This window comes from Tamandua tetradactyla, chromosome X (assembly GCF_023851605.1).
Source record: "Tamandua tetradactyla isolate mTamTet1 chromosome X, mTamTet1.pri, whole genome shotgun sequence".
In the NCBI taxonomy this organism is placed as follows: Eukaryota; Metazoa; Chordata; class Mammalia; order Pilosa; family Myrmecophagidae; genus Tamandua; species Tamandua tetradactyla.
Genome location: NC_135353.1, coordinates 162,378,607 through 162,406,449, shown reverse-complemented (window position 1 = coordinate 162,406,449; position 27,843 = coordinate 162,378,607). Strand labels below are relative to the sequence as shown.

At 42.3% G+C, this 27,843-nt stretch overlaps 1 pseudogene; it reads right to left on the bottom strand.

Moving 5' to 3' along the window:
* Positions 1-616: 616 nt before the first annotated feature.
* LOC143671056 (histone deacetylase complex subunit SAP130 pseudogene) lies at positions 617-27,843 on the bottom strand (annotated as a pseudogene).

Sequence of the window (27,843 nt, the reverse complement as noted above, 5' to 3'; positions counted from 1 at the left end):
AAGAGACTCCCAGGTTTTCCATAAATTCCACTCCACCTTCAAGGCTTGGCTCCCAGCCCCTTCAACCCTGCAACTGATGAGGGTGTGTCCTTCCTCCTCAGACTGATCTCTCAGAAAGATGTGGGCATTTTTAGGATCCAAGCAGAGAGAGATATTGGGCAGTGCAAGTACTATCGCTGAGAAAAAGGCCAGAAGAGTGTCTAAGCTTTTGAGAGGAAGGAGAGGATGGGTCTGATCATAGTCCCCACTGCTTGTTCCCATCCTTACGTCTACATACAGCTCTAGTTGTCTGAACATTCTTTTAGGGCCTGCAGGTCCCTTAAATGTAGTCAAGGAACATACAGCATGTGAGGGGGTACAGTGACTTCAGAACATGGGCATCTTGCTCCCCAATCTCCAAGGAAGTTGTGGTAGGGACAGAAAGAATATATGCTCTGCTTTTTTCTGAGGCCTTAATTTTCCAATAAAACATGCTTTGTCTTGATAGCCTCTGTCTTTTCCTAACCCAGTGTGAACAGAAAAATCAGGTTGCACATCATGCTAGGAACTTATGATCCAATTTTAAAACAAGGCTGGAGATGGGATTTGATTTGTTTCCTCTTCCTCTTCTGTTCACTTATGCTAAAGGGAAAAGGGAATGCTGGTGAGGGGGAAGATGAGCCAGGCCATGGGAAGGGGCCCCTCCTTGAAGGTTTGGAGAGCCAGTTCCCAGGAGCAGTTAGTGATGGAACACACTGTGGGTCACATCTGCTGGAAGGTGGAGCCTTTGACCCTGAAGAACACTGGAACTACTGGTATCTCCCACAGTACAGCTGGCAGTATGTGAGAGAAACAACCAAAGACAGTGATTGAGGGAGACTCAAAAGGAGATGCGCTTTAGAGAACACCAAGACAGAAAATTAGTGCATTTCACCACGTAAAGGCATGAAAGAGAATATGAGACCAACCAACCAACAAACATAGGGAAAGGGAGGGGTTAAAAAGAGGAAAAAAGTCCCAAACCCTGGTGTGATTATAGGGAAAAGCTCTGGAGCCTGCAGGGACCATCCATGCTGGTGAGAATGAAATTACTATACTGTTTCAGATTTTATTTCTTTTCGATCTTTCTTCTTTCACCTCCTTCCTTCATCCTCCTACTCCACCCCTGGGTTTTCTTTTGCTCTAGCTATCCATGGCAAGCCTCATGTAACACACAAGAAAAAAAAGAAAGCAGCCGTTGCTGCAGATGGGTTCTTCTGTTTGACGGGGTGGTTTTGTGTGTGTTTTGGGTTTCAAACAGATCTCTCTCCTCACACAGAGTAAATCCCCACCTGCTTCAGTGAGCACAGCCTTCCATAACTGGCTCAGTGAAATTGCCCTTGGGTGACATTGGCTGGACTCTCTGTCACACTCAAGTCCATTTTCTTTCTGCTTATCTCAACCAGGCAAGCATATGATTTAAGAAACTGAATTTGACTTAAGATTACCTTCATTTCGGGTGGTGATTAATTTCTAACATTTGTGATGGCATGTCAGTGGTTTTATTTCTTCTTATGTCTTTTCCTTCTCACTTTGCGTGATTTAAATTAAAGAACTGTTTTGGAAAAGCCCAGACTTAAAATGACAGAGGAGATTTGAGTCATGGCATCTCACAGTGCACACCCTTAGAAACAGTCTGGGAAGATGAGGAGGGGTGGGATGTCCTGTCGGTTTGCAGCAGTTTTCAGCTATCTTAGGAGCCCACCAGTGGGAAGGGTGAAGCAGGGAGGTGCACCCCTAGACAGAAAAAGGGCCTCCATGTTCTTCTGGCATGGCAGCCCCTGAGGCTGAGGCCAGATGGAGATAACCAACTAGGACTCCACAGTCCTCTTGTATAATACATGTGACTGCTTTGCTTCTCACTGATGGAGGCCATGGAGTGGATCATAGATCCTAGGGGCTTTCTTAACAGTGAGTTGCAGGAGTTGACATCTTGAGCAACGTAATCTTAGGAAGAAGGCACATGATGAAGTCACTGGAACCCAGACAATGTTACCAAGTGGGTGGAAGAGGACGAGGAGGGAAGGAAGTCACATTTATCAGGCAGCAAATGCCAGTTAAAGGCTTGTCTTATTCCACTAAGCCTTCCTGTCACCTCTATGAGGTTGGTATTAGTTCCATCTTAAAGATGAGAGGTTAACTAGGAGATGAAGTTGGGATCACAGAGGTTAAGTCAACTGCCCAAGATCACAGAGAAAGGAAATGGCCCTGACCAATTGGGTCTCTGATTTTACTGGAGACCAGAATCCCCTAAAGAGCTTGGAAACAATGCAGATTCTAGGCCCCCACACCAGAGATCCTAGCCTCTGGGGCCCAGGAAACTGCATTTCTGAAGATTTGCCTAGGAGGTTCTGAAGCAAATGGTCTGCAGAGTTTGGGAAGAATCACATCTTCCTTTGAGAACCCAGAAACTGTTAATACAAAGAAAGCCCAAGCCCCCGATCCCCACCCCAAGATATGCCCATTTCCTCATTCCCCTTCTATGTAACCTTTGGCACTATAACTCACTGCCAGGGATTGGAGCTGCACTTAAAGTATAATCACTTTCCACTAAGCACCTTTTGTGAGGGATATAACTGAACTATTTAGGCCTGGCAGTTCTGTCCAGGGCTAGAATGTAAAGACAGCCTGGACAAGAACACTGGGATGGATTTGGGAGACAGGGGCAGATGGCTGAGGGAGTAATAGCATGGCTTTACTGTAAATTTCCTAGTATCTGACTGAACGGTAGACCCGGTGCATGGCCCATAGTGAGGCCTAGTGGATTTTGTGGTTCCTCGTGGATGTCAAGGGTCTGCTTCTGAAACCCTCATGTGACCAGGTCTCTACAGTGGGGTGTGGGAAGAAAAATATAAGAATAGATATAATCATCTTTTAAGAATTCTGTTTGTGGCATTCTGGGGAGCTGGTGGAATATGATAGGTGGAATTTGCCCCTGCTCCATGGAACAGCTAGAGAAGGGATAGGAAGGTAACTGGGACAGTGATTCCAGGGTGTAGGTGACCTGAGAGGATGTTCTACACCACATAGGGAGGCCCTGGTTGCAAAAGCTAAAGAATTCAAATGCAGAGAACCAGAGACAGTGCAAACAGCCTAGTGTGCCCATTTCCAGACAGAGGCCCAGAGCCTTAGGAGTGCGCAGATGGAGAGAAGGGGAGATGGGGACTAGGATTTAAGGCAAGCCGTGTTCCTTGAACATGCTACTCTCATGTGCGCTGCCCCCAACCTTCAACCAGCAAATCCCCATACACCTCACACACTTGAACCCTATCACCTGCCCTCCTACCACACTCTAAGCGCCCCCACCCCAACACCCACCCATCATGTGTCCCCACCCCACACCCCCATCCCAACTGAATGCTTACACACCTGCCCCAGCCTGACCCATCTCTCCTGCACAAGTGCACAGTCTCTCTCTGTCCACCTGAAGCTCCACGTGCCCACCCACATCTTGCCTGCGAAACCAGCCCCCATGCATCTGCTCAGCCTCTCATCCACCTCCCACTCTACCCTACCTCTGTATTCCCAACACTGCATGCACTCTGCTCCTGCACTCCAAGGCCTGCCTGAGCTGCACCGCAGCCCTATGGACCCCATGCTGCACCTCCACAACCCAGCACCCTGGGTTTGATCCATTACAAGTTTACATCTCCGCATATTTCCCTGTATTAGCTCATTTATTCGGTGTACATCGTCATCAGTTGCTGCTTTTTTCTTTGGGATAATTCCTTCCTGCAGGTTGGTTAAGTCTTTCATAAACATCATGTTCAAGATTTGTCAGCTGTAGTAACTGGGCAGCACACAGGTGAACTTTCCAACCTTGGGCACGACAGCACACTCCCTTCTGATTAGCTTTGTCTTGCAACATAGCTTTTTTCTCCTCTTTGACCCGGACATCACTGTACCACTGAAAGTGGTGGTAAGCAGCTTTCCAGGGATTCCGATATTGACGGAGCAAAGTAATAGGAGGCCTTGGACGCACTGGGACATACCTCACACCTTCCTCATCAATATACTCTTTGGGAGGAGACCTGCGCTTCTCAGCCTTCACCAGTAGACTATTGGTGGTGGATTTTTCATCGTCAGTGCTGTTGGTCTCCATCATATCACCTTCTTCTGTGGAAATCACATGCTGCTGCTTTCTAGGCTTTTTCCTTGGGGAGGCACCAGGTGGTAGGTCACTTGTAGGCATGGATAGGTTGTTAGCCAGCAATGCAAGAGATGGAGACACAGTGTTGGTGGCCAGTGGAGGAACTGCAGAAACTGGCCTCATGATGTCCAAAGGTTCCACCTCTTCTTTAACTTTTATCTCAGGCACAGGGGGGCCCAAAACAGAAGACAGACTGCTGCCCACAGATGCTGACGGTGGAGGGGCTGCTGCAATGGTGGTGATGGGTGGCGTGATGGGGACTGCGCCAGGAATGGTGGAAAGGGCAACCGTGGGTTGTGAGGGGGGACTGGCTGCTGCAATCATGGCTGGCATGGCTGGTGGAGGCTGCTGAGCGGTTGGGGGGACCACGATGGTGGGCTGGTCACTGTTTTGATTAGACACGGTCTCCACAGACACAGTTACTGGAGTAGCCATAGATACATGGATTTCCGACTTTGGTTTGGCACCATCTGTGGCAGGTTTCTTCCGTAGTATACTTGGCCAGGGGGATGAGCCCTGGGCTGGGGTGTTAGTGCTGGCACTCTGGCTGTGGGTCTGCACCACAGTTGTGGCCGCTGGAGCAGCACTGAATGTACTGCTAATAGGGTTGGCTACGATGGTAGCTCCATCCGCCAACACCACTGCTGAAGTCTTTCCCTCGGGCTGTGGCTGCTGAGTAGCTATTGGTGCAGGTTGCAGTCCTTGTGTTCATTGGGGCTGCTGAGTGAATTCCCTGTGTTCCAATTGGGGCTGGCTGTATCCCCTGAGTCCCAGTGGGTGCTGGCTGTATGCTCTGTGTACTGATAGGGGCTGGCTGGATTCCTTGGATATGTCGTGCATGAGACGCATCCACTGTCATCAGCTGCATGGGGTTTAAGTGGACGGTAGATGCCACCCCAACACCAGTCTGAGCTGTGATGGCAGAGTTTGGAGCTTGAGCTGAAACTGGATACTGTCGGATGGTGGACACTGAGCTGGTGATGGGGGTGTATGTGTGCGCAGCCAGCGGGCAGGCAGAAGGGGGGTAAGTGGGCAGAAAGTACTGGAACTGGGCAGGGACAGACGGCCTGTTGTCACTTCGGGTTTCCATTGTCACAGGATTTGGAGAGGCTCGGTGTCCTGAAATGGGAATCAGGCTATTTCTCTCTGCGGGGTAATCAGGCTGGATCCGAGAAGTGTGTGAGAGCTGCTGAGGTACCACCTTAGCGACAGGGATGTTGGAGGTGGTCACGGCAGTGGCATGGGACAAATGCGAGGGTACAGTCATGGTGACAATTGTGCTAGTGGGAGCCTGTGTGTGTGGTACGGATCCAGCTGTAGTGGCTGAAGGAATGGTGTTGGTTGCCAAAATAGGCGCTACAGTTGCTGCAGCCACTGGTGTGCCAGTACTGAAGATCGTTTTCTGAGCCATGGTATGGAGCTGCTGTTCTGGCGTCCCTAATGCAGGGTGAGACGGCAATGTGATTTTTTTTTTTTTTTTTTTGCGGCCGCATCGACCTCTTTATCACACCTCCTTCCACAGGCACCAAACCCTATGCCAAGTCCTGCCGGAGACACATAAAGCACCTGGCTCACAGGTGCCAGCATAGCATCCCCGACCCATGCCTATACCTGTGCTACAATTCATCACTGCACTGTTATGCCCCGCATCCTACTCCACATCCATCCCGCAAATATAAAGCTTTAGTCAACTGAAGGAAATCAACATCCCAAGTAACCCTATCAAGATATCTACATGCCTTGAAGGCAACAGATCACTGAGCATATCATGATTGCAGGCAGATATATCCCAGCCTAGTGACCAAATTAAAATACCAGAGGAAACTCAGACTTTGGAACAACTAATCAAAGATGCTCATATAGCTATACTAAATAAAATAAATGGGATGGCTAAAGGAGATCAAGAAGACACTAGAAGAGCATAAATAGGAATTTGAAAGAATTAACAAAATAGCAGATATCACAGAGATTAAAGTTACAGGAGACCAAATCAAAAATATACTAGAGATACACAACAGCAGATGTGAAGAGGCAGGAGAAAGAATAAGTGAACGAGAAGACAGGGCAACTGATTTTGAACACAGAAAAGAGCAGGTGGCAAAAAAGATAGAAAAATTTGAATTGGATCTCAGAGAAATGATTGACAAAACAAAGTACACGAATGTAAGAATTATCAGTGTCCCAGAAGGAGAAGAGAAGAGTAAAGGGCTAGGAAGATTAGTTGGGGATATAATGGGGGAAAACTTCCCAACCCTTATAATGGACATAAATATAAAAATCGAAGAAGTCCAATGAACTCCAAATAGAATAAATCCAAATAGGCCTTCCCCAAGTCACACACTAATCAGTCTGTCAAATATTGAGGAGAAGCAGAAAATCCTGAAAGCAGCAAGTGTTTATAAAAAAAATCTACTACATACAAGAGAAACCACATAAGACTGAGTTCAAACTACTCAATTGGTACTATGGAGGTGAGAAGGCAGTGGTATGATATACTTAAGACCCTGAAACAAAAAGACTTCCAGACAAGAATTCTGTACCTAACCAAATTGTGCTTCAAAACCGAGGGAGAGAGGGGTACAAGGGTAGTTCAGCGGTAGCATTCTGCCTGCCATACAGGAGACCCAGGTTTGATTCCCAGTCCATGCCCTTCTCAAATAGCAAAGCAAACAAACAAAAATTCAACAACTGATGCTGCAATAACAGAATACTCACAGAGAAAAATAATGAAATGTGACCCTGCCACACAACATACAAAAAAAAAAGACAAAACTGAGAGAGAGACTAAAATTTTCACAAGCAAATGCTGAAAGAATTTGTCAACAAGGGACCGGCCCTACAAGAAATACTAAAGCGAGTTCTGCTGGCCAAAAAAAAAGACAGGAGAGAGAGGTCTGGAGGCGGGCACAGAACTAAAGAGTACCAGTAAGGGCAACTTAAAGGACAAAAAGAAAAAGAGGGAAAAGAATATATAGACCTGACAAATAAAATCCAAAGGATAAGATGGTGGATTCAAGAAACGCTTTTACAGTAATAACTTTGAATGTTAACAGACAAAGCTTACCACTTAAAAGATACAGATTGGCAGAAGGGATTAAAAAAATATAATTCAGCTATACGCTACTTATATCTTAGAGACTCATCTTAAAAACAAGTATACAAATAGATTGAAAATGAAAGGATGGAAAAAGATGTTCCATGCAAGCAGTAACCAAAAGAAAGCAGGAGTAGCTATACTACTATCAGACAAAATAGACTTTAAGTGTAAAGACATCATAAGCGACAAAGAAGGACACTATATATTAATAAAAGGGACCATTCACTAAGAAGAAATAACAATCATAAATGTTTATGCTCCCAATCAAGGAGCTCCAAAGTATATGAGACAAATGTTGGCAAAACTGAAGGAAGCGACAGACATTTCAAGAATAACAGTAGGAGATTTCAATACACTACTCTCTAAGATAGAACAACCAGACTGAGGATCACCAAGGAGAGAACTTAAACAATTTGATAAATTAATCAGACCTAACAGACATATATAGGTCATTACACCCTAAAACATCAGGATATACATTCTACTCTAGTGCTCATGGAACATTATCCAGGATAGATAATATGCTTGAACACAAAACAGGTGTTTATAAATTTTAAAACACTGAAACTATTCAAAGCACTTTCTCTGATCACCATGGAATGAAGCGGGAAATCAATAACCACCAAAGAAAGAACTTTCCCAAATATATGGAAATTAAATAACATTCTTAAACAAACAGTGGGTCAAAGAAGAAATTGCTAGATAAATCAGTAGCTATCTAGAGACGAATGAAAATGAGAATACAACATATCAGAACTTATGGGATGCAGAAAAGGCTGTTCTGAGAGGGAAATTTATTACCTTAAATGTCTATATTAAAAAAGAAGAAAGAGCAAAAATCAAAGACCTAACTGCTCACCTAGAGGAACTTGGGAAAGAACAGCAAACTAACCCCAAAGCAAATGGAAGAAGAGAAATAACAAAGATTAAAGCAAAGTTAAATGAATGGGGGAACAAAAGAATAATAGAATCAATAAAAGCAAAAGTTGGTTCTTCAAGAAAATCAATAAAATTGATGGACCACTAGCGAGGCTGACAAAGAAAAAAATTGAGTGGATGCAAATAAACAAAATCAGAAGTGAGAGGAGGTGGTTACCACAGACCCTGAAGAAATAAAAAAAGTCATAAGCAGATACTATGAACAACTATATGACAACAAACTAGACAACTTACACGAAATGGACAAATTCCTGGAAATACATGAATGAGCTACAATGACTGAAGAAGAAATAGAAGAACTCAACAAACCAATCACAAGTAAAGACATTCAGTCATCAAAAATCTTCCTACAAACAAAAACCCAGGGCCAGAAGGCTTCACAAGGGAATTTTATCAAACATTCCAAAAAGAACTAACCCCAATCCTGCTCAAACTGTTCCAAAAAATTAAGGGAAAAGAAACACTACTTAACTCATTTTCTGAAGCTAACATCATTTTAACACCTAAAACCAGGTAAAGATACTACAAGAAAGGAAAACTACAGGCCAGTCTCCCTAATGAACTAATGAAAGATGCAAAAATTTTCCACAAAATACTAGCAAATCGAATCCAACAACACTATGTTGTTGAATTATACACTACAACCAAGTAGGGTTTATACAAGGAATGTTAAGGATGGTCCACACAAGAAAATCAATTAATGTAATACAGAACAATAGCAAAATGAAAGGGAAAAATCAAATATCATCTCAATTGATGCTGAAAAAGCATTTGACAAAATTCAACATCCTTTTCTGATAAAAATGCTTCAAAAGGTAAGAATCAAAGGTAACTTCCTCAATATGATAAAGTACATATATGAAAAACCCATATCCCGCATCATACTCAATGGTGAGAGATTGAAAGTTTCCCCCCTAAGATCAGGAATGAGACAAGGACGCCCTCTGTCACCACTATATTATTCAACATTCTACTAGAAGTTCTAGTTAGAGCAATCAGGCAGGAAAAAGAAATAAAAGGCATCCTAATTGGAAAGGAGGAAGTAAAACTTTCACTATTTGCAGGTGACATGATACTATACTTGGAAAATCCTGAGAAATCTACAACAAAGTTACTTGAACTAATAAACAAGCTCAGCAAGGTGGCGGGATATAAAATTAATGTGCAAAAATCAGTAATGCTTCTAAACACAAGCAATGACCTGAGGAGTCAATTAAAGAAAAAATTCCATTCAAATAAAAGAATCAAGTTTCTGGGAATGAACTTAACTAGGGACGTAAAAGACTTGTACACAGAAAACTACATAACATTGCTAAAAGAAATCAAAGAAGAAATAAATAGGTGGAAAGACATTCCTGCTCATGGATAGGAAGGATAAATATAGTTAAGATGTCAATTCTACCCAAAGCGATCTGCAGAGTCAATGCAGTACCAATTAAAATTCCAACAACCTTCTTTGAAGACTTGGAAAAACTAGTTACCAAATTCATCTGGAAGGGAAAGAGACCCTAAATAGCTAAAAGCAACCTAAAAAAGAAGAACGACTTGTGATTTTAAAACTTATTATAAAGCCACAGTAGTCAAAACATCATGGTACTGACTTCCAGGCCAGCTTAACAAGGTGCACATTTTAGTTCGTCCTCCAGAACAACTACTAAATAACCAGAAACAGTACAGAACAGCTCCTGGGGCCATGTCAGTGACCGGACACACGGTATACCCCAGTCTGGACCAGCTGGACCAGCTGCGAGCCGCCCCAGAATCGTGAGTTCCCCAAGCCGAGGTGGCCGGCGTCCCTCCCCCACAAGTGGCTTCCCAGAGAGGAAAGGAAAGAGACTTTACCAACAGCAAGGACTGGGCACAATCAAACACCAATTGTGTAATTAATTAACAAATTCTGACTACTAAAATATGCCGCCAGCTCAGGTGAACCTGGTCAAAGCGGAGGTCGCTCATTTTTGCCCTGGAACCAAGGGGGCAGGACTGATGGAAAAAAAAAAAAAAGAAAGAAAGAAAGAAAAAGGAAACAGGTTTTTGTGGCTGTGTTTCTACAAAGGCTTGACTGCCTTTGAATACAGCAGCGGGGCTTCTCGGGCTGCAACTGCCCCAGGCATAAGCAGAAACAAGCTCGTTTTGGGGCTTGTCTGGAACCTGTACCTTCCACAAGGGAGGGGTGAAGTCCAGCTCAGGTGGAATCCCTCCCTCAAGGAATTCAGACACCAGGGCTTGGTAATTTGAAGCCATTAAAACCAGCCTATAACCTCTCCTCTATCTCCACCAGGCCCCAGCAGGGAGAGTCTGCCAAAGTTAAAGGTACCGCATCATCTTATGCTGATGGGACCTGCAGGCAGACAAGTGCCACATACTGGGCAGGATAAGAAAAAACAGAGTCCAGAGATGTCACAGGAAAGTCTTTCAACCTTCTGGGTCTCACCCTCAGGGAAAACTGATGCAGGTGGCTCTTTCCTCCTGATAGGAGGCCAGTTTGGTCTGGGAAAATCTGGCTGGGGTCTAGAATACCTAAGTAGACCCTCCTAAATGTGTGTGTGTGGGGGGAAGGCACCATACAAACAGGGCAAGAAACAAGAAAACAAGAACTGAAAAATTCTCCTCTGTTAAACAAAACTTAAGTTAGAGGTCCAGATAAAGGTGAACGGAATGTCAAAGAACAGATAGACAACAAATTCATCCAGCAAGAAAACCCTAGGTAAAAGAAGTGAAAGCAATCTCCAGAATAAACTAATTAAGGTAATTAAATGCCTAGACACCAGCAAAAAATAACAAATCACACTAGGAAAACTGAAGAGATGGCCCAGTCAAAGGAACAAACCAACAATTCAAATGACATACAGGAGCTGAAACAATTAATTCAGAATATACAAACAGACATGGAAAACCTCATCGAAAGCCAAATCAGTGAACTGAGGGAGGATATAAAGAAGGCAAGGAATGAACAAAAAGAAGAAATCGAAAGTCTGAAAAAACAAATCACAGAACTATGGGAATGAAAGGCAAGGTAGAAGAGATGAAGAAAACAATGGAAACCTACAATGGTAGATTTAGAGAGACAGAATATAGGATTAGTGAACTGGAGGGTGGAACATCTGAAATCTGGCAAGAAAAAGAAAATATAGGGAATAAAATGGAAAAATATGAGCAGGGACTCAGGAAATTGAATTACAATATGAAGCACATGAATATATGTGTTGTGGGTGTCCCAGAAGGAGAAGAGAAGGGAAAAGGAGGAGAAAAACTAATGGAGGAAATTATCACTGAAAATTTCCCAACCCCTTTGAAAGACTTAAAATTACAGATCCAAGAAGTGCAGCATACCCCAAAGAGAATAGATCCAAAGAGACGTACTCCAAGACATATACTAATCAGAATGTCAGAGGTCAAAGAGAAAGAGAGGATCTTGAAAGCAGCAAGAGAAAAGCAATCCATCACATACAAGGGAAGCCCAATAAGACTATGCATAGATCTCTCAGCAGAAACCATGGAGGCAAGAAGACAGTGGGATGATATATTTAAATTACTAAAAGAGAAAAACTGCCAACCAAGAATTCTATATCCAGCAAAATTGTCCTTCAAAAATGAGGGAGAAATTAAAACATTTTCAGGCAAAAAATCACTGAGAGAATTTGTGACCAAAAGACCAGCTCTGCAAGAAATACTAAAGGGAGCATTAGAGACAGATATGAAAAGACAGAAGAGAGAGGTGTGGAGAAGAGTGTAGAAAGGAAGACTATGAGTAAAAAGAAGGAAAACTAGATATGACATTTAAAATCCAGAAAACAAAATAGTAGAAGAAAGTACTACCCGTGCAGTAATAACACTGAATGTTAATGGATTAAACTCCCCAATCAAAAGACATAGTCTGGCAGAATGGATTAAAAAACAGGACCCATCTATATGCTGTCTCTTCTCAAAGGACATGAGGGCAAGGACACAAACGGACATTTGCACACCAATGTTTATAGCAGCATTATTTACAATTACCAAGAAATGGAAACAGCCAAAATGTTCATCAACAGATGGGTGGCTAAACAAACTGTGGCATATACATACGATGGAATATTATGCAGCTGTAAGACAGAATAAAGTCATGAAGCATGCAACAACACAGATGGACCTTAAGGACATTATGCTGAGTGAGATTAGCCAAAAACAAAAGGACAAACACTGTATGGTCTCACTGATATGAACTGACATTAGTGAAGAAACTTGGAATATTTTGTTGGCAACAGAGACCATCAGGAGATAGAAATAAGGAAAGATATTGGGTAACTGGAGCTGAAGGGATACAGATTGTACAACAGGACTGAATATAAAAACTCAGAAATGGACAGCACAATACTACCTAACTGTAATACAATTATGTTAAAACACTGAATGAAGCTGAATATGAGAATGATAGAGGGAGGAGGGCTGGGGGCACAAATGAAATCAGAAAGAAAGATAGACGATAAACATTGAGATGGTATAATCTAGGAATGCCTAGAGTGTATAATAATAGTGACTAAATGTACAAATTTAAAAATGTTTTTGCATGAGGAAGAACAAAGGAATGTCATTACTGCAGGGTGCTGAAAATAGATGGTAATTAATATTTTAAATTTTCAACTTATGTGTGAGACTAAAGCAAAAAACACTTATTTGGTACAAAATTTATATTTTGACTAGTGCATCTCCTAATATAACTTATGTAGACAGCTGGTTGAACAACATAAGTAATGGAACCTTGGGTAGGACATGAGATTTTGTTGGTTTGTCCAGAGTGATGCCCCGATGAATACCAGAGTGATTTGATCAGTGAGCGGAAAAGTATTTGCAAAGTCCCCTTTGGGGAGTGGTGAGAACGGGGGGACATTCAACCTCCCCAAGTTGAATTCTTGATATTCTCACAAGTAGTGTGGCCAGCCAAAGCTATAGGCTGAGCCCCCAGTCTTGGGGTTTGTTCATATAAAACTTAACCCCGCAAATGATAGGTCAAGCCTACTTAAAATTAGGCCTAAGAGTCACCCCCAAAAGAACCTCTTTTGTTGCTCAGATGTGGCCTCTCTCTCCAGCCAACATGACAAGCAAACTCACTGCCCTCCCCTTGTTTACGTGGGACATGACTCCCAGGGGTGTGGACCTTCCTGGCAACGTAGGACAGAAATCCCAGAATGAGCTGGGACTCAGCATCAAGAGATTGAGAAAAACTCTAGAATGAGCTGAGACCCAGCATCAAGGGATTGAGAAAACCTTCTCGACCAAAAGGGGGAAGAGTGAAATGAGACAAAATGGCAATGGCTGAGAGATTCCAAACAGAGTCAAGAGGTTATCTTGGAGGTTATTTTTATGCATTAAGTAGATATCACCTTGTTATCTAAGATGTAATGGAGAGGCTGGGGGGAACTGCCTGAAAATGTAGAGCTGTGTTCCAGTAGCCATGTTTCTTGATGATGATTGTGTAATGATACAGCTTTCACATTGTGATGTGTGATTGTGAAAATCTTGTGTCTGATGCTCCTTTTATCTACCTTGTCAACAGATGAGTAGAATATATGGAATAAGAATAAATAATTGGGGGAACAAATGTTAAAATAAATTTAGTTTGAAATGCTAGTGATCAATGAAAGGGAGGGGTAAGGGGTATGGTTTGTAAAATTTTTTTTGTTTTCATTTTATTTTTCTGTTGTCTTTTTATTTCTTTTTCTGAATTGGTGCAAATGTTCTAAGAAATGATCATGATAATGAATATGCAACAATGTGATAATATCATGAATTACTGATGATATATGTAGAATGGAATGAGCACATTAAAAAAAAATCATGGTACTAGCACAAAGACAGAAGTACTGACCAATAGAATCTAACTGAGAGCAAAGAAATAGACCACCAAATCTATGGTCAACTGCTCTTCAACAAGGTCCCCAAATCCACTGAATTGGGATAAAATAGTCTTTTCAATAAATGGGCATGGGAGAACTGGATATCAATAACCAAAAGAATGAAAGAGGATCCTAACCTTACACCCTATGAAAAATTATCTCAAAGTGGATCAAACGCCTAAATATAAGAACCAGTACCATAATGCTCCTAGAAGAAAATGTAGGGAAGTTTCTTCAAGACCTAGTAACAGGAGGTACCTTCCCAAGCTTTACACCCAAAGCACAAGCAACAAAAGTAAAAATAGATAAATGGGAATGCCTCAAGATCAAATACTTTTGCACCTCAAAAGACTTTGTCAAAAAGATAAAGAGGCAGACAACTCAATGGGAGAAAATACTTGGAAATCACACATTGAATAAGGTTGGATATTCTGTATACATAAAGAAATCATACAGAAACTTAACTCCACAAAGGATAGGTCAAGCCTACTTAAAATTAGGCCTAAGAGTCACCCCAAGAGAACCTCTTTTGTTGCTCAGATGTGGCCTCTCTCTCTCCAGCCAACACAACAAGCAAACTTACCACCCTCCCCCTGTCTACATGGGACATGACTCCCAGGGGTGTGGACCTTCCTGGTAACATGGGACAGAAATCCTAGAATGAGCTGAGAATCAGCATCAAGGGATTGAGAAAAACCCTAGAATGAGCTGAGACTCAGCATCAAGGGATTGGGAAAACCTTCTCGACCAAAAGGGGGAAGAGTGAAATGAGACAAAGTGTCAATGGCTGAGAGATTCCAAACAGAGTCCAGACATTATCCTGGAGGTTATTCTTACACATTAAGTAGATAGCACCTTGTTATTCAAAATGTAATGGAGAGGCTGGAGGAAACTGCCTGAAAATGTAGAGCTGTGTTCCAATAGCCATGTTTCTTGAAGATGATTGTATAATGATATAGCATTCACAATGTGACTGTATGATTGTGAAAACCTTGTGTCTGATGCTCCTTTTATCTACCCTGTTAACAGATAAGTAGAACATATAGAATAAAAATAAATAATAGGGGGAACAAATGTTAAAATAAATTTAGTTTGAAATGCTAGTGATCAATGAAAGGGAGGGGTAAGGGGTATGGTATGTATAATTTTTTTTCTGTTTTTGTTTTATTTATTTTTCTGAATAGAAGCAAATGTTCCAAGAAATGACCAGGATGATGAATATGCAACTATGTGATGATACTGTGAATTACTGATCATATATGTAGAATGGAATGATCAAAATAGGAATGTTTGCATTTATTTGGTGCTTTTTTTTGGTATTTAAAAGAAGAAAAAAAAATCATACAACCTAACAATGAAAGAACAAGCAACCCAGTTTTAAAGTAGGCTAAAGATATGAATAGACCTTTTTTCTGAAGAGCAAATACAGATGGCTAAAAAGCACATGAAGAGATGCTTATTCTCGTTTAGCTATAAGGGAAATGCAAATAAAGACTATAATGAGATATGACCTCAGACCTATAAGAATGGCTGCTATTAAACAAACAGGAAACTACAAATATTGGAGAGGATGTGGAGAAACTGAGACACTTATGTACTGCTGGTGGAAATGTATGATACAGCTGCTATGGAAGACAGTCTGTCAGTTCCTCAGAAAACTAAATATTGAATTGCCCTATGAATTGGCAATACTACTATTCGGTATATACCCAGAAGAGCTAAAGGCAGTGACACAGACAGATATTTGCACACCAATGTTCATAGCAGCACTACTCACAATCACCAAAAGATGGAAACAATTGAAATGCCCATTAACAGACAAGTGGATTAACAAAATGTGGTATATACATACAATGGAATATTATGCAGCAGTAAGATAAAATGATGTTCTAAACCACATGACAAGATGGATGAGACTTGAGGACATAATGCTGAGTGAAATAAGCCAGACACAAAAGGATAGATACTGCATGATTCCACTTTTATGACCAGATAAAGGTAAAATCAGAGGCTTATAATACAGATTATAGGGGATTTAGAGATACATGGAAGGTTGAGATGGCTAAACAGTTAGCTAATGAGGTTGAACTTAGTTGTAAGCGAATACATAGAAGGGAAGGCAGTTCACTAGTGGGTACATAAGTAATAATACCATACTGATGGTGAACATGATTGAAAGGGGTTGTATAAACTAATGTGTCCCACTGATTAACACTACAAATATAAATAAGTTCTTGCATGAACTACTGCAAAGGTATGAATCTTGTACAAAAGTTCATAATTTGGGGGTATTGGGGGAAATGCTATTGCATGCTATGGGCTATGTTTAACAGGAAAACATCAACAGCACCACAGCAATACCAGGGGTATATAATGGGGGAAGGGACAAGAGATAGAGGGAGTTTTGGATTTTCTATTTGGTGTGTTCATTGGCTATCTTTCTCTTTGGAACAATGAAATTATTTAAAATTGATGGACTGTTGACTCTGGACATTATACATGACGCCCAGCAGATGGAGGTGGCTGAAAGACACACTGACTGAGAATTAGATTGGCGAACACTGGTGTATACATATGAGTGAACATTGTGCTGCTACAAAAAGGAACGAAGCTGTGAGGCATGCAATGATGTGAATGAACCTGTGGGATGTGATTAGGCAAAATAAGCCAGAAACAAAAGAACAAATTTCTATGATCTCGTTTTGAAAGTACTTATAAGAAAACTGGGGCCTAGACTGCAAGCTCTTACAGCAGTCACATTTAATCTGGAGTGGTAATTGGTATTTCTGGATTTTAAGGGGCTGTTTTAAATATGTATAACCTGGTACTTAGAGATAAGAACAAAACTGATAGGTCAGGATTAAGGTAATTCAGAATACAGAGGTAAGGAAGACATTGTCCGTATTTTAGAACTTCACCTACTCTTTGAGACCAAAGGAAGAAAGATTTATTTTGTCCAGAACCTAAATTTTCAGTACCACATAATCTAACTCAATCTGTCTGAATAGATCGTTTAAACAATCCAAACACAGGGAACCAAGAATAAGAATAAGAATGAGAGACTTTAATCCTGTAGAGTTTAATGTAATGCCTGGCTACATCCCAGATATACTAAGCAGATAATCAAAAAGTACTGGCAAAGTCCCTTGAGGAATAGGAAAAACAACATGTATATTAAACTTTACCACTGGGGAAACCCTGGACACTGTGCCAAATATTAGGGACACCCAAATCAATAGACCAAAACCTTGATCTTGAGGCTTGCTCTTGTGTGGCTTATGTATGTAGCAGAAAAGCTTAGCCTAACTATTGGTATACCTAAGAATCACCTCCAGAGGACCTCTTTTGTTGCTCAGATGTGGCCTCGCTCTCTCTAAACCCAACTCTGCAAGTGAAATCATTGCCCTCCCCTCTACATAGGACAAGACATCCAGGGATGAAATTCTCCCTGGCGGCATGGGAGATGACCCCCAGGGATAAGTCTGGCCCTGGCACCATGGGATCAACAATGCCATCCTGACCAAAAACGGGGAAAGAAGTGTAACAAATAAGGTATCAGTGGCTGAGAGAGTTCAAATTGAGTAGAGAGCCTACTCTGGAAGTCACTCTCACACAAGCTTCAGTTCGATACTGCTATATCATAACTTGCCAAATCTCAACCAAAACCATTCCTGCCAATCCTGAAGAACACCTAGGACATTATATAAGATTCTACAAAGGTTCCATGCACTAGGGTAACTTTCCAGAAGCCTACAATCTACAGATCTCCAGATGGTCCTACAAGGACCAGATAAGTCCTGAAATGCAGAGAAGCCAGCCTTTCTAGAAGGTCAAATAGTTCCATCCCCCATCTCATATTATCGACAGCCCCTTCCAACATGAAAAACGTAGAATGGGCATAGCCCAAATATCCCTAAAGAGTGAGAGAAAGATCAAAGTGATGGAGTTATAAAGGCAAGGTCAGGTTGAACAAATGAGTATGAGTGCTGAATCAGTATATTGATATTTCTTTTAGTCTCCAGCACCTTAAAGTAGCTAGAAATAAAAATCTAAAATTGTGGAATTGTAACCCATACCAAACTCTGAAATCTATTCTACAACTAACTGTTGCAATGTACTTTGAAATTTATTGCTTTTTTGTATATATGTTATTTATGACAAAAAAAGAAAAAAGGAGACAGAAGATTATAATAGAGAAGATAGTATTTAACAAATGAATATGACTGCTGAATCAATATATTGATATTTCTTTTGTTCTCCAGTGTCTTGGAATAGTTAGAAAAAAAATGAAAAAGCATGGAATTGTAACCTATATCAAACTTTGAACTCTGTTGTATAACTACTTGTTAAAATGTACTTGGAAATTTATTGCTTTTTTATATATGTCATTTTTCAAAATAAAAAAACATTCTGTGGCAGTGTACTAGTATAGAAATACGTACAGGTGTATGCTAAACCTTATTTATTGATGGGAGGACAATTTTAAAAAGACTTGGTGACCACAGACCATCGAATCTCTGCTTCTACCACTTGCTTCTAATGCTTTTGCTCGGTGTCAGGGTAGGACTGATTGTGCAATTTCCTTTGCATGTGGAGGAGTAGATGACAAAACCCGAGTTAACTCAAATTAATGGAGTGAGCCATCCTCTTTCCTATACCATGTATTTCCTCTTTTCATACAATGTGGCCCCCAGATGTTAAACTGTGGTTTAAGAAGCAGTGGAATCCCTCTCAGTCTCTTCTGAAAAATCCAACCACTAACCATCCCCTCCCACCACCCCTGTGGCCCATAAGTGACATCTTTGAAGCCTGCTGTAAATTGGTAGTTTGCAGGTTAGCCATCTCTGTCCTTCTACCTGTCAGTTCATGAAAACTGTCACCGGGTGGGCAAGATGCTCAGGTGTTTCATGCCCAGCCTCCCACAGACAGGGTTAACCAGGTCAATGATGGTGAAATGGAATGCTCATTTGTCATATATACACACATCCACATATACACACATATATGTATACACACATCCATATATATATTTATATATGTGTGTGGATATGTGCATAGATATATATGGATGTGTGTAAATATGTGTGTGTATCAGAATTACTAATAAAGTCCACAGCCACCTCCCACATGGGTTAGTTGTTGGACTAAGATGCATGACTAATCCATGAAGAGTGCTCAAGTCTGACATCTACCAAGTGCTCCATAAATATTAGCTTATATCTTTTTTTATCATTTTAGACTTATAATCAATTTCTTTGATCATTTCAAGAGACTAATTCTATTTCCTCATTCAGTGAATATTTTTAATCTTTTTCTTTTAGTGTATAATATCTGGGAATCTTCTACTACACATTCCTGCTATATATAAAGTTTATGCTCAACTTTTCGTTGATCACATCCATATATTATTTTTAAGTATTTTTTTTAATTTAAAGGGATGGCACTCAGCTTTTCCACTCATTATATATTCTTAACCACTACTTAGTCTAGTCTCATTTTCTCTGGTTTTAAGTATGTGAAACTTTCCAAAGATATACCAGACACCCAGAGCTCAACTCTGTAGGTTTTTTTCAAATACAAATTCTCATTTTCCATAAACTTCACACTACCATGAGAAAACTGACCACTTCCTGCTCAAAACTTATGTGAGGAAAGTCCCTTTTTGTTCAACCAAGTTCCCAGATTCCCCAAGTTCTGCTTTTTCCTGCTATCCCAGAAAAAGAAGAAAATTGAAAGTATGAATTACAGCCAGATGTTGGTTTGCATAAAACTCTATGATTGGGGCGGGCCACGGTGGCTGAGTGGCTGCATTCTCGCCTGCCATGCCGGAGACCCCGGGTTCATTTCCCAGTGCCTGCCCATGCGGGGGGAAAAAAAAAAAACTCTCTGATGGTTCTTTTCCTGTTAAGACCCAGAATTGAGATCTTCCCATTCTCCCTTCCCCTTCCTTCTGCTATTTCTCCCGTTCTCTAGGTATAAGTGATCTTCTCCATGATTGCAGATGAGTATAAATCCTTCCAGAGATAGCCTGCTTTCATAATTCATTTAAAAAGCCATGTCGAGGAAGAGGATGTCAAGGTTTACATACAAATGTTTAAAGTGGTTTCTTCTGAGAGCACAGTGGGCAGGATTTATCTCCCCAGAGGAGACACTGGCCTCCAGAGCTGTGCCAAGTCAAGCATCGGCAAAACACACCTGGGAAGTGAGAATGCCAGTTTCAAGGAGCTGGATATTTACACCTCTCTCCAGCTGAGCAATACACTCTGGAGACAGGTGACGTTAAAAAAATACAGTTTTGGGCGGGCCACGGTGGCTCAGCAGGCAAGAATGCTTGCCTGCCATGCCAGAGGACCCAGGTTCGATTCCCGTGTGCCTGCCCATTTAAAAAAAAAAAATACAGTATTTGCAGGACTTGGCTGGGAACTCTCCACTCCTCCCACTCCACTGAATTGATCCACCAGAGACAGGTAGAAAAGATAAGAAATGCAGGCATTCAATAGAGAGCAAGGGGCTCCCTGCAACAGACAGCTTACCCTAAGGCACCAACAACAAGGACAGGGTGTGCTCTGTTTGTGGGCGAGCTGTCCCAAGAGAATCCAGGGCCAAGATACTGGGTCAAACAGGGGCAGTGAGTACTCCCTCCCAGTTTCCAGACAAGTCACTCCATCACGTGCGAGAAGCACAGGCAGGGCTAGAGGGGAAGAGGAACACATGCCCATCCTTCCTCATTGCAGGGATTGATGTGGAAATGTAGGCAGAAGAGAAAACTCCCTCTAAAGTACTAGTCTAAATAAACAATACATAAATAAATCCCAATGAAACTGTCTATGCTAATAGTTAGTTCTGCAGACATGATGCCATGCTTGGAATCATCAGATGAGGAAGATTCTTCTCTTTAAAGCCAGAAACCAGAGTTTTTAGATTTCCCCTGATTGTGTATATGACTTAGGGAAGGCAGAGTCCCTACCTTTAGGGGAGCTAAAAAGACAATTTTCAAGACTCATTATTATTAATTGGGTTCCATAATTTCCTATAGGCATTCATGAGATCGTATAAAATGCAGTCACGAGATTTGTATCTTTCCTCATGTAGATGTTATATTCAGAAGCTGCCAATTGTACTAATTTATTCATTCAGTCAGCCAGTCAGTCCATCAATAAGTATTTATTGTGTGCCCACCATGGGCCCACCATGGGCCAGGTGAGGGGCTAGGGGATGGGGAGACACTGGGGAGCAGAAATCGAAACATTCCCCGTTCTCACAGAGCTTATGCAAAAACCCATTAATCAGATCATCACACTGAGGGAGATTCAAATGTTTGAAGGAGAAGAGAGTTCTGTAAGATGTTAAAATTCTCATGTAACCACCCAGAGAACTGAGGCCACTGAGTCAGACTGGGGAGTGCAAGGAGCTGACCGCCCCAAGAAAGGCCATCCGAGTTGAGATGTAAGAAATGAGTTAACTGAAGAAAAACCATATTGAAAGAAGAATGTATTTGGGGGTGGACGATCATGAGAATGTCTTAGTCTTATTGAATTTTGAGCCTCTGAATATCCAAATTGGAGATGCTGAGTCCGGAGCTGGCCCTATGGAGAGAGCTGAGCTAGAGACAGGCAGCTGAAATCTCCTGTGGTAATGCACCCCTAGGGCCTTGCTACTCAAACTGTGGTCCCCGGAGCAGCAACACCTGCATCACCCAGGACCTGGCTAGAAATGGAGAATCTCAGGCTGCTGATTAACAACTGAATTTTAACAAGAGACCCAGGTGATGCACATGCCTGTTACGGTTTAAGAAGTACTGTCTCAGGATAGAGTCTCTCAACCTTGTCATTACTGACATTTGGGGACAGGTGGAACTTTGTTGGGATGGGGGAAGCGGGCGGGGGGGGGGGGCTGTCCTGTGCATTGTAGGATGTTTAGCAGCATCCCTGGCCCTACCCACTAGATGTCAGACCTACTACATGCACACACACACTTGAGAGAACCAAAAATATCTCTGGATATTGCCAAATGTCTCTTAGGAGGTAAAGTTCGCAGCCACCCACTCCAACTGAGAACCCCTAACCTAGGAAAAGGGTTTAGAATAAGAAAGGAAGGGCAACTGGAATTAAGCTTGGAAGAATTCCAATACTACATAGCTGGTAGTAGAAGATAAGTCTGCAAAGAAAAAATGAGAAGGCAGGAGCAGCGAACGAAAAACCAGGAGAGCAGAGTCTAAGAAATTAAGGGGCATGAGGAGGCTAAGGACAGAGTCCCATGATGCTGAAATGAAAAGGAAGAGGCAGGTTGCAAAGTGCCCATTTAATTTAGGAAAATGGAGATGACTGGTGACCTCCGAATGAGCTCTGCTGGCAGCAGGGAAAGGCTAAGTTCAGATTGGAAAAGGCTGGGAAGACAGTGGATGGTGAGGAAACCAAGACGGCATGCCTCCTTCCTTTTACTCCGTGTGGGCCATGCAGAGTGCAATGGCCCTTGGGAGTGCTTTCGAAATTTATCAGAATCTGAAGTTTAACAGAGAGTCCCGGATTCTCAGGTGATTCCTATATGCACTAAAGTTTGAGAAACACTGGCAACAGGCAATCCTCTAAACTGGTTTGTGTGGTATAAGGGAAAAAATGGTCTGGTCTTTGTGCTCAGTTCCTGGGGAAGCAACCTCTGAATGTGATTTCCTGTGATGGGAGTGTCTTTTGTTCTCCTGCTGGGTCCGGGACAACACCTGAGAGTTCCTATGCTAAAGAAGCAACAGGAAGGGGCCAACCACACCTGCAGAGTTAGGGTAGGGGGCTGGCCTCACCAGAGAGACCAACCATGTGACTGAGGAGTTGGGGCTCTGAGCCAGGTCCTGTCAACCCAACTGCCCAACCCCTGGGAGGAGGCGGGAGGCCCTGCAGATTGAGCTCAACCACGTGGACATGGATTCATCAATCACACCTACGTAAGGTGACCCCTTAACTCAGGACACTTGAAGTCCCGATGAGCTTCTGGGACTGAGAAAATACATCTCTGCACCAGGAGGGTAATACATTCTTGCTCCACTTGGAGAAGGCACAGAAGCTGGCGTTTCAGACACTCCCAGACCTCACCCTATCCGTCTCTTCTTGTGGCTTCTTTTGATTTGTATCTTTTGACTATAATAAAGCCATAATGGTAAAGGATAGCACTTTCAGGGAGTTCCATGAGTTGTTCCAGCGAATTAATGAATCCGAGAGGGGTGGAGGGAAGCCCCGAATTTATAGACAGTTGGTCTGAAGCACAGGTGGCCCTGGGGTCCCCCGAACTTGTGACTGCTACTTGATGAGCAACTGCAGGACTGCCCTTCCCTGGGGGTCTGGCCTGACACTGGTTCTTTGAGTCAGAATCAGAGTGATCAAGTCCCTGCAGTATTCGCAGCTGCTGACGGCAGTTTCTTCTACCAATTCAGGTGGCGCCAGAAGCTGTGTGGTGGAAGCTGTGGAGGGTTTTCTTGGTTGTTGTTTGGGTGGGGGTGGGGGGTACACGGGTCAGGAATCGATCCCAGGTGAGCATTCTACCACTGAACCACCTGTACACCCTGCTGTTGTGGAGGTTTTAGACAACCCACACAGTTGGGTAGTGAAGGAGAGGAGAGAAACAGACGTCGTGTGATTGCATATACAACTGGTTTGCTGCATGGGCGCGCCTTAAATAAAAAACGGTCTATAAAGAGATTCAAAAGAACTAACTAGTGTTGAACACTGTAGACATTTTTAAAAGAATATATGCAGTTTGCAAACTCATAAATCAGAACTCTGATTTTACTCCTATTTTCAAGATACTCAGTGGACTAAAACTTCATGATTCTATTTAGGTATCACGTAAACTTTTATATTTTATATATATTTATATATTATACTTTTATTAAGGCAATTAGTACCCATGAAATTAGTTTGCAACTTATTTGCTTTCATAAAAGCAGCACACCCAATGTAGATTATTAGTGTAAACACGATTTTAATGAACGTTTTTACTAATTGGTTTTTATACCAGTGGGAATGGGGTAGACGTCTATTATTCTAGACTAGTGGTTTTCAATTTTTTTCCCCCAATGCAAACACACACGTGGAACATGGCCCAGTCCCATCAATAATAAGAGTTAAAACCTCAGAGATTCTCAGGGTGGGGGCAGCATCAGAATATACCGACAGGGAGTGCATGTTTACTGTGACAAAGTCCCAGTGGTTCAAATATCACTGTAACCGACCTGTTACAGTAGTTCTTAACCTTGACTGCACATTGAAATTACCTGGGGGGCTTTTAAAAATACTATGCCTGGGTCCCAGCCATGGAGATTTTGATTTAATTAGTCTGGAGTACAGCCTGGCTCTTTGGATTTTAAAGCTCACAGGCTATTTCTCATATGCAAGCAAAGTTAAGAACCATGGTTTTAGAATCTCTGCTCCCTGGCAAGCGGTTCTTAAACTTGCGTGTGCATCAGAATCACCTGGAGGGAGGGGGTTTGTTAAAACAGATCGCTGGGCTCTTTATCACGGTTTCTGATTCAATAGATCTGGGGTTGGGGCCTGAGAATTTGCATCACTAATATGCTCCCAGGAAATGCTGCTGTTGCTGGTCTGGAGACCACACTTTAAGAACCCCTGCTCTGCTGAGAGGACAGCAAACTTTACTGGCTAATAGAATGACTTGCAGATTCCTAGGCTCTACCCCAGAGCCCCTGAATCAACATATCTGAAGGTAGAATCCCAACACTTGCATTTTAAATAAGAACCCAGATGACTCTGATTCCAGGGATGGAAAGACTAAGTTTTGCAGAACACTGCTCTAGACACAATTTACATCTATATCCTGGCACTGGGGTGGCACTGGGAGGCAGAGTCACCTCTGAGAAAGTCATCTTTTTCTTTCCCCTTTATTTTCCATTTCCTTCTTTCCTGACTAAACTGACCTTATAATCTGAACACACTGTCTTGGGCAGCAAGTAACTTGGATTTCATCTGCTAAAGGCCTAAAAGTCTTGGGGATGATAGGGGAGGTTGTGGCCATAAAGAAATTCAAGAACCCCAGACTGGGTCTCCAGGAAATGCAAAGGGAGAAGTGTGGTCCTGCACCTGTTTTGGAGAGAGAAGCAAAAGGCAAGGGGGGAAGGAAGGGAACAGGAGAGCTGAACAGAACTGTTGGTGCTGAGAACAGAGGGGACCCGCCAACTCTATAGGGAAAATGACTAAGAAATGGATTGCCCACACCACCGTTGTCTGTCATTAGATCAGACTCACAAACTGTGCCAGACCCTGGGTAGCCAGAAGCCCCTGGATGAGCTGACTTTCGCTTCTTGGGAGTCAAGCAGAATGAAAGATCAGTCACAGAAAATAAAGTCGTCTTTCCACACATCTGAGTTTGTGGACTGCGTTACACCAGATACGTCAGACATATTTTCAACTATCTGAACTTTCCACCTGCTTATACTATATAACCAGGTATAAAAAAAAATCTAACTCAGTAGATGAATTTAAAATACAGTTTGTAAAGTCTGAGCCTTATTTCATAACATTCATGATTTATGAAATTGACCCCTCTCAAGCTCAAAACATAGTTAAAATCCTCTACCTACTCCCAAATGAGAGGAACAAAAGATTATTGTTCTGTGGTGTTTGCTTCTCATAAATCTTAAGTGCGTTAAGACCCTTAGGGAAAATTATTAATATAAATTGTTTTTAATTTGAAAACTTGGGTTGCCTTAACGGAAACTGTCCCCAAACCAGGAATTTTATACATATATAGCTGTCATTAACTTTCACAGAACATGTTATCACACACAAAAATTACCAAATCGACCAATTAGGAAATCAGGAAAGTGGGCGGTGGGCGCCATCTAGTGGCAGGATGGTTATTAACACCTTTGCTGCGAGCCACGTCTTCCAGGAGTCCAGGGTGCAGATGCAGAAAGGAAGAAACAAAAATGTTTTCCTCCAACTCTAAAAGCACTACTTCTAGAGAATAAAGACTGGAAAAACAGAATTAGAAGAGAGAAAAGAAAACATGTTGGGAGGGAGGGAAGAATGTACTCGGGGTTAGGAGCAATCGCATGTAAATGTTTCCCTGGAGAATCTGCCTAACTCATGGAAATTGTCCTCCACGAATTTCCTCTCCACACCAAGCCCCAGGCCTCGATCCTAATGGCTTGTTCTCTTGCTCTTCCAGAGTGCTCTTGCATTTTTTAAATGAGATGGCTGCCTCCTACTTTTCAGCCTCTGCTAATTGACCCGTCCACCAGATGCCCTATCCCCCAGAACACAATCTCATTTCCTACATTACTAAGAAATGTGACACCCACAAGGTGTGCTTCCTGTCTACACCAAAACTTGTTTATGCCCACATCTTCTCACCGTCTCACAACCACAAGACTCTTCCCCTGAAGAGCCTATCCTTCTTCTTTCCTATCCCCCAAGAATGGGTGGCTCTTGCCCTTTGTAGGCTGAAAACCCATCACACCTTGCTCCTGGTTTCATACCCTCCTTCCATCACACATGGTCCTTTGGTGGCATAATCACTCCTTTCCGCTCTGCTGAGGTTTGCTCCTCACCTGAATGCACTTTTTAAATTATCTTCCCTCCAAAGAAGTGTTCGTAATTTCAAAAAGTTAAGACAAACCCAAAGAGTTCTGTAGGTAATTATATGTCCATATATACAAAGGAAAAATCTTGAAAAACATACTACAAACTGTTAATAATAGTTATCTTTGAGGAGAGGAATTTGGAGAGCTCTAATCTTTTGTTACACATTCCTGCATTTGAATGTTCAATAGTACCTCACAAATTTAAAATCAGAAAAAATGTGAACGTAAAAATCTTCCCTCAATTCTACTGCTATCACCCTCTTCTGTCACCCTTTCATTTGCACCCACATTTATCGACAAGTAAGTACAAAAGACTGCACTGCGGTGCACGGGTGGTTCAGTGGTAGAATGCTCATCTTTCATGCAGGAGAACCAGGTTCGATTCCTGGACCATGTACCCTAAAAAAATAAAAAAAAGACCAGGCTGGATGAATAAAACATAGCCTTAGGCCAAAAAGATTTAGAGTATTGTGGAAAGGTAATATAAGAAGAATCCACCAAAATATAATCAGGGCAGAATAACTCAGGGCAACTCTGTTGCAACTCGTGTTCAACAGCTTTCCGTTCAAATCCCATCTTTGCTGCTAAATTTGGGCTGATTGCTGAACCTTTGCAAGTCTGCTTCCTCCTCCAAAGCGGGGATTATAATAAAAAGCAAAGGGTGGTGTGAAATGTAACTAGATAGAGCCTTTAGAGCTGGGCCTGGCCCAGAGGACTTCACATGGCACAAGAGACACAGAGAGCCTGGGATCCAGAGCCCAGAGAGCTCACTTCTGCTGGCAGGGTCTGGCCCAGTGGGCACCAGTTGAAAGGGCAGATGCCGACAGACCACGTTCCAAATGCTCATGGCTGAAAGGCACCCACCCAGTCAAGCTCCCTTGACTGACAAGGGAGAGCAGGTGAAGTACAAGGAACAGGAGACCTTTAGGAAGCCTAGGTAAGGCCACAGATTCAGAGAGACATAGGAGGTCCTCAAGGAGCAAAGGGTGGTCACATCAGGTGAAGAACAGGGCTGAGGTCCAGGAATACTGAGAGAGAAAGCTGGGAAACAGATTGGATCCAGATTGTAGAGAAACTTGCCTGCCAGCTCATGGCGCATGCTTATGGCGGTGCTCTGATACTGGTAGTTGTGCAGTGGCTCAGGGAAGTTTCCTCCAGTGTACTGTACCGCCAT